The 6,845-nt window shown below is 45.8% G+C and overlaps 1 long non-coding RNA gene across 1 annotated transcript; it reads left to right on the top strand.

The window, feature by feature from the left end:
• The first annotated feature begins 1,307 nt into the window (after window positions 1–1,307).
• On the top strand, window positions 1,308–3,176 carry LOC113981198. Its single transcript, XR_003538351.1, has 2 exons — window positions 1,308–1,431; window positions 2,945–3,176. It is a non-coding gene; the product is annotated as an uncharacterized LOC113981198 (long non-coding RNA).
• Window positions 3,177–6,845: the final 3,669 nt, after the last annotated feature.

The following is a 6,845-nucleotide window of genomic DNA, read 5'->3' as shown; positions in this document are numbered from 1 at the left end:
AACCAGTACAGATGAGCAGTTAGCACCTTCACAGAACAATCCTCAAGAAAAAAAAAAAAAAGGTATAAAGCCAAGTGGATGAGAATGTCAGGAAACAGCAAATAGTCTCTGTAGGTTTACAGGAAGGATGAAGGCTGGGAAGAACCAAATGTGGCTGGTCTGTGCTGCGGTTCTGGGCCTTCCTTGATTCATGTCACAACAGGACCCTGGGCATCAGGAAAACATGTTCCATTATGCTAAGAAATGTCTAAAAAGTATTAGCTGGGAAGTCCTGTGCCAAGTTGGGCGAAGTCTTTTGTGAACTCTGTAGCCTGCTTTGGCACACAGTTCCAGTGTTTATGGTGAAACACGTAATTGCATATTTGGTAAGATGCTGTTAAATCAGGTACACACTTGTCCTGATGCCTGATGCCCCTGTGCTTGCCATGGGAAGCTCAGCTAAACACTCAAGAGTTCCTCAGCCAAGGCTGCCAAAGTAGATGGCTTTTTTAGGAAGTCTGTTGTACAGTTAACGTTGTAGATAGATTTTCTGCTCCCAGCTGCCAGCCAAACAGGAAACTGCCCGTTAGTCACCAACACTGGAAGCCACACAGGCATTTGTTGCAAGGAGACAGAGCAGTAAGTCTTAATATCCCTGTTTCTTTGAGATGGTTACCTTCTTCCCTTTTGTGGGCACTGTGTTTTTGATCAGGGGAAGAAGCTGCTGAATTTCACTCAGTATATTATTCCCTCAACTCAGAGACCTGCAGATGTTCAGGGCTGCAGATCCTGCTCCTGTGTGGACAGCACATCATCAGACACTGTGGTAAGTAGGGGTGCTTTCTGTAAATCAGTCATTTTGTTCATTCAGGGTGTGAGAAGCCAATCCAAATAATAAAATAAATAATTAATACTGCAAAATGAGCAAAAAAATGCAGGAGGTTAGAGCTGAGTTTCCCATTCTACAGCTTGGATTCAGACTTTTGGTATGCCCCTGCTCTGTATCACATCGCCTTATGTAAGTTTGAAGTTTGTCACTTCAGCATCCACATAGAAGTCTATCATAGGTACATTTTGTTTGTGCCTAAGTAATCCCAGATTCTGGACATTTCTATTGCAGCCTTCAGGGCAAGTGTTAGGGCTGCTGGGTTGAGTGAATAAAATCAAAGGGAAGGGGGGGAAGGGGGAGGAGCAAAAAGTATCCTCTTAAAGTAAATTTCTAATTGTATGATCTACTCTCATTGGTGCTGCATGGCCCTCTATGAGGTCATCTGAATATCCTCTCTGTCTTTGTTTATGCTAGTGCTAGGTTGAAGGCACAAGAATTGTGACAACACTAGAAAATACATCCAGAAGTAAAGGTTGGAGAAACTGGTATTTTGACTCCAGGAGAGACTGAGGAAGACACGAGTCTTTAAATACATTAAAAGAGGATGCTATTTCCTGCATTAGGTATGATTGGAGGAATGAATATGGCTGAGCTTGAACGGTAGCAAATGAGACTTAGATTAGAAGGAATTTGCCAAAGCGAATGAGAAAGAGATTTTGTCTGGTGAAACATCTCCTGGGAGGCTTCTGAAGGCAGGCAGTGACAGTTTTCTGCACAGTTAGTCCTAGGGAAGGAGCAGAACAATGAAAAGGTGTCTGCTTTCGTGGCAGCTGTTCTGGGCCTTAATAGGTGTGAGACCAAAGAAGCCTGACCTGATCAGGTGTGTATTGCTTCTGGTGTTTCTGACACACATTACCTGTAAGCATCATCTGGCAGACCTGACCAACTTACCTTTCCCCAGAACTTCTGCTAAAGAGCAGTGTTTAGAATCAATGGTATGGCAATATGGCTCCACCTTATTTCGGGACACCTTAATGATTATTTACAATAATATTCCATGTTATTGGTAAAACTCATTGTTTGTCCGATATTTTCCAAGAAGAAGAATGTTTTCTCATGATTAACAGATGCTTAATTGGTGGGAGGGAAGGAGAGGGGAAAGGAACATAACTGATAATATTGAGTCCTTGCTCATTGCTGGCAGGTAACTGAGGGGGAACCATGGGTGCATCAGGTGTTAGTAATAGCTTGGCTAGAATATGTTTCATGGAAAGCTGTTCAGCTTCACGGTAGCATATGTTGTGCTTCACAGTCAAGAATTATTTTCTCCATCCTCCCTCTTTTTGCCCTCATTCTGGAAACTTATTTCTTCGCTTACCAAGGTGGGGTTGCAGCAGAACCTGAAAATAATCCATGCCACACTTTATATAGGGAAGTCAAGTGCTCCCAAGTGAATCACCTTTTCCAGGGAGAGGCTTCCCATCATCCCATGGGATGTGTCCTTACTCTCCAGAGCATAAGGTCACACTTTTGTCCTTCTTACCTTCTTCACCATCTAGGTGCCAGGGGTTGGTGTTTTCTAATGAGAGTGCCATAGTGCCTGGGCTCTAAGGAGGGTATTCAATTTATTGCTGATTGGCCCAAAATATCCCTCATCAGCTTGCCAGTTTATGTCAGTTTATGTTTTCATCCCATCTAGAGTCTTCAGCATCCAACCAACCTGACCTGAAGCTGCTGTAGTTTCATTTCTCTTTTCCTTGCAGGTTTTTGCAGTTTTGTTCATTCCCGTCCTCCTTTCTTACTGTTCTGTGTAAGGAAAGCTGTGCGGATGGCAAAGCAAATTCTGATTAATCGCTTGCTCATATTCCACAACAGTTGTTCACACCTTACCCCTGAATATCCCTTATAGCCAACCCCTTAACTCTCTTGCATCTCACAGGCATCAGGAAGGAAGGTAGAAATGTCTGTGGTCAAAGTGCTGAACTCCTCATGTAGCAACCTGAAGAAGACAGTTCAGCACAGCTCTGTGGTTCTGCCTCCCCTCCAGACAAGGGGCTGGGGGGTCTGCTGCCTTTTCCTAAGAAGAGCTTGAAGTCCAGCAGCCTTTTGGCTTATGCCTGTAATTTCCCTTAGCAGTGCCTCCTGGTTTGGTAACTGTGGAGAATGAAGACCAGAAGAAGCACAGCATCATACAGACCTCCTAGTGAGGCACGTCCGTGTTTGTGCCTGGGAGGCTGGAGAAGAGCCCGTGTGCTAAGGAGCTGTTGCATGCGGTTTCAGTCACATCTAGAGAGACTGGTTTTTCTCTGTCACTGAGGTTGTCAGGTGCAAGTCTTTTCTTGATGAAAAACAAGGCAGTGCTTTGAAAATAATCTCTGTGGTGCTAACCTTTATTTACATACGGGTATTTTGAGCCCCTGGGGTTCTTATTCTCATGGTTTCGTACGCAGCTCCCACAAGCAAGGATTGTCTCAAGGTGAAAAGAAGAAGAGAAAACTCAGTCAGTAATCATACTGCAACTGCAAGAAAGCTAGGAAAGAAACCAACCATATAAGACACATGATTAAAACCACGACTGGCAACATGGTGCTGGCAAAGCCATTTCTCTGGAAATCCTGTGAACTTCTCATTCTGGGCTGCTGGGAAAGCCCTTTCCTGGATTCAGATTTTCACTGTTGATTCACCTTGCTCGTAAGAAACAGGCAATTGGCGGTAATTTTAGATGTTAGATTAGCAGCAGAATTAGCCACACTACCTCAGCCCCAGCAGAACTTGTCCTGTCTTACCTCCTGCTCTGCAGCAGTCTGCTGTCCTCACTGAGTGCCTCAGTGACTCACAAGGGCACTGCAGATGCTGTGGTAGATCTGGGGCAAAGGGGCATAGGAGAGAGCTGAAACACCTCCTCATGATCCAGGAGATTGCTGGTGTTTCATTGCCAGGAATGGGAGAAGGAAGTAGGGAGATCTTTACCCTTTGGAGAAGAGAGAGGGTCGGGGACCACCAGCCTGCCAGGAAATGCCTAAAAAGCAGCCCCCAGTATGGAATGAGGCCTTGTAACAGGCAGTGAGATCAGATCCTAACAGGGGCCCATGCTAATCCCATGAGGAGCACGAGGTGGACAAAAAGCAAGGCCAGGGTATAGTTGCAGCCTGGGCACTGGCCCTCCGTGTCAGTGAGCTGATAGAAGGGAGCTGCAGCAAAGCAAGACCTGCCCCACTGCTCCCTGAGCACCACAGAACAGCTTCACTGTACTCTGGAGAGGAAAGCTGATCCTGGGAGCCAGGACTGAGCCAGAGGTGGCAGCTGGCCCAGCACCCCTGTGAGTCGGTGGGGTTATAGGAGGATGGGTCTTCTCACACTGTGCTCCTTGATGTGGCTGCAGGGATCTCCAACTTTTTTGAGGACCACCTGGCTTCTCAGGGTGTCTGTTGCTTCTTTGAGCTGCTGCAGACAGAGTGACCAAAGCCCAGCAGGAATTAATTGGTTGCACAACCCTTTTCAAAGGAGCATAGCATTGCTTCTGTTCTCCTTGCTTCAGGCAGGAGAGTGACTCCTGGGTAGTGTTGTTCTTGCTAAAGACAATGGCAGGTAAGCAGAGACTGGATGGCCCAAACTGTCCCTGCTATTATGGGAAGATTCAGGAATAGACACAGGACAGGTGGGCTCCTCAGAGTATTACACCTAGTCTTGGTGTCTTATCTGACTCCCTGTAGGTCTTTGCCGTAGTTTCTTTTGCAATCTGCTCTTTCTGTGCATTTTCCTTAAGCATTTATGCTTTCTTGGAGGGGTTGTGTCCTTTAATCTTCATTGGGGTATTGCCTTGGAGTCAGCCACTTCTTTTAGCATCTGAAAAATCACACAACAGGTAGACCCTAAAGGGTTAAACTTTATTAAGTACCAAAATCTAGCAAAAATAAAATAATCCGAATGGGAAAGGGGAATCAACTTGGGGATTAGTCATTACTGAGTAGGATTTACAGAGGAGTAAAACTAGCGTAAAAATGTAAACTAGCTTTGCATCCACCCACCATACCATGTTTGCTTGCTAAGAAACACCAAGCAATAACCGGTAGGCACATCATCTGATTTGCTGAAGCAAAGGTCCATGGGTCAGAATAATTTAGCAGAAGAATGACATCCCAGACATTAGAGGTACGTGCCCGAGCTAGAAAAGACCTGTTTACAAACATAGAGCCCACTGGCCCGTTGGCCACCAAGGGGTCCCACGGCCTTTGCCCAGAGCTCTGCCTGCACATCGTGGTATTGCGGGTGGGCCGTGCTCCAAGGGATGTTTCACAGGGACTGTTGCAATCAAAAATATTTTCCACCCGAAGCTGTACTCTAATTCTTCCTGTTGATACAAGGAAGATCAGACAACTTGCCTACGGACAGCGCTGTGGCACTGATGAGGTTGTGGGCAGATGCACTGCCCCACAGAGGGCTCCTTTCCCTCTGATACGGCCCTTTGCAGTAAGGAATGCAGATTAAACCCAGTGTCCCAACAGCTTTCTCACCCCCTTCTCTGGCAGCCCTCTCCCACTAAGCCCCAGCTACTTCCCAACAGATGGCAGCAGCCTTGCACATTGCCAGTGCACAAGGTTTGACACTGTGCACAAGGATGATGCCTGCGTTCAGCAATTTTGGGGACGTCTGTCATCCCTCCTCATTCAAACACCTTTTGCTTTCCAAGCAAATGTAGTCTGATAAAGAGATTTCAGTGCCCTGGCTGTTCTTGGTCTCTCCTGTGTCTCTTCTCATGGCCTTAATAAGGGCCTCCTCTTTTCCTCTGACAGCATCAGCACAGCTAAGTCAAACCAACCTCACAGTTTGCTTTTACAGCCCCAGCTTTGGGAGTCACGTGAGTATGGAGGAGTCTTGGTTTACACTAACCCTTCTCCACAACAAGTTGTCTATTTCCTGAGAAAAATTTGATAGCAGGGCCCCCGTGCTTACAGCCTTATATGCCAAAAGAGGAACAAGAGGAAACCAACTGTTGAGTTCATGTTTTGCTAAGTTTTATATCTCTGAAGCAAAGTCATGCTTTTGTAGGACTTGAGTTTGATCAGCTTTTGAAGGTAGGGTTTGTCAGCACTAATCCTTTTCTTCTTCCCTTACCTCCTAATGCTGTCCATAAGTTTGTTTCTTCTCTGTTTTGTCCTGCTTCCTTCAGAGCTGCCTTTTTCTCTCCCCCTTGCATGATTGGGAGAGTTTCTGCTTCCATACTGCTATTGTGTCTACCTGCACATTTAGAGTGACACCTCTTCACAGAAGGCAATGGAAGGGTAAGGGAGGTCCTTCATTGAAAGACCTCAGCATTGGTGCTGCAAAAGTAAAAACCATAGGCTCCAGAAAATATGTGAAGTTTTAGATACATATTTTCCCCTAATTTAAAAAAATATAATTATGCCAAGCCATCTGTTGCTAATGTAAAAAAAGATGTAAATAGATGATACATAGTGTACGGAGTGTCACATGAGTGCTCCATCTGCTGTGGGGAAAGTCAACGCTCCCCAGCAACAACACTGGGTGCTGAAGTGCAATCCAACATTTGGAGCAGCCTTAGCCTTTCCAAAGGCATAACCAGATGCAAAGGCTGACCTGAAAGAAAAACAACTCAGATAAGAAAGGGTGGGGTAAATCTCTGCATATCAATCCTTCATCTCTGTGTTTCTGACAAGTAGCAATAGTGGCTGCGTTGAGGACAGGGTAAGTTATAACTTTATGCTCTTGTTTCAGACTCTTTGCAAACTCAGGGGTCCTGATCCCTTAGTCACCTTTTTTAAGGTTTACCTGACAGCCAGGAGTCTAACAAGCAGTGTCTCTCTACTTAACAACAGCAGAAGGTGCCCACAATGTCAAAGTAATTTAGCAATGAATTAGCAGATGGAACTCAGCTTTCATGAGCATGAAGTAGCAGCCATGGGGCAACCCTACCATGGGTGCAGACTGATGGACTCCATGTCAGCTGTTGTCACCAAGGAAGAGACCCCAGAGCTGCTGTGGGTGGTTTGGTGTGCTCGGCAGTGGTTAGAAGAGG

The sequence above is a fragment of the Neopelma chrysocephalum genome, unplaced genomic scaffold, assembly GCF_003984885.1.
Source record: "Neopelma chrysocephalum unplaced genomic scaffold, ASM398488v2 Primary Assembly neopelma1_96246, whole genome shotgun sequence".
NCBI classification, from domain to species: Eukaryota; Metazoa; Chordata; class Aves; order Passeriformes; family Pipridae; genus Neopelma; species Neopelma chrysocephalum.
Note: the sequence above shows the minus strand (reverse complement) of the source record. Positions and strands in the feature narration are given on the sequence as shown.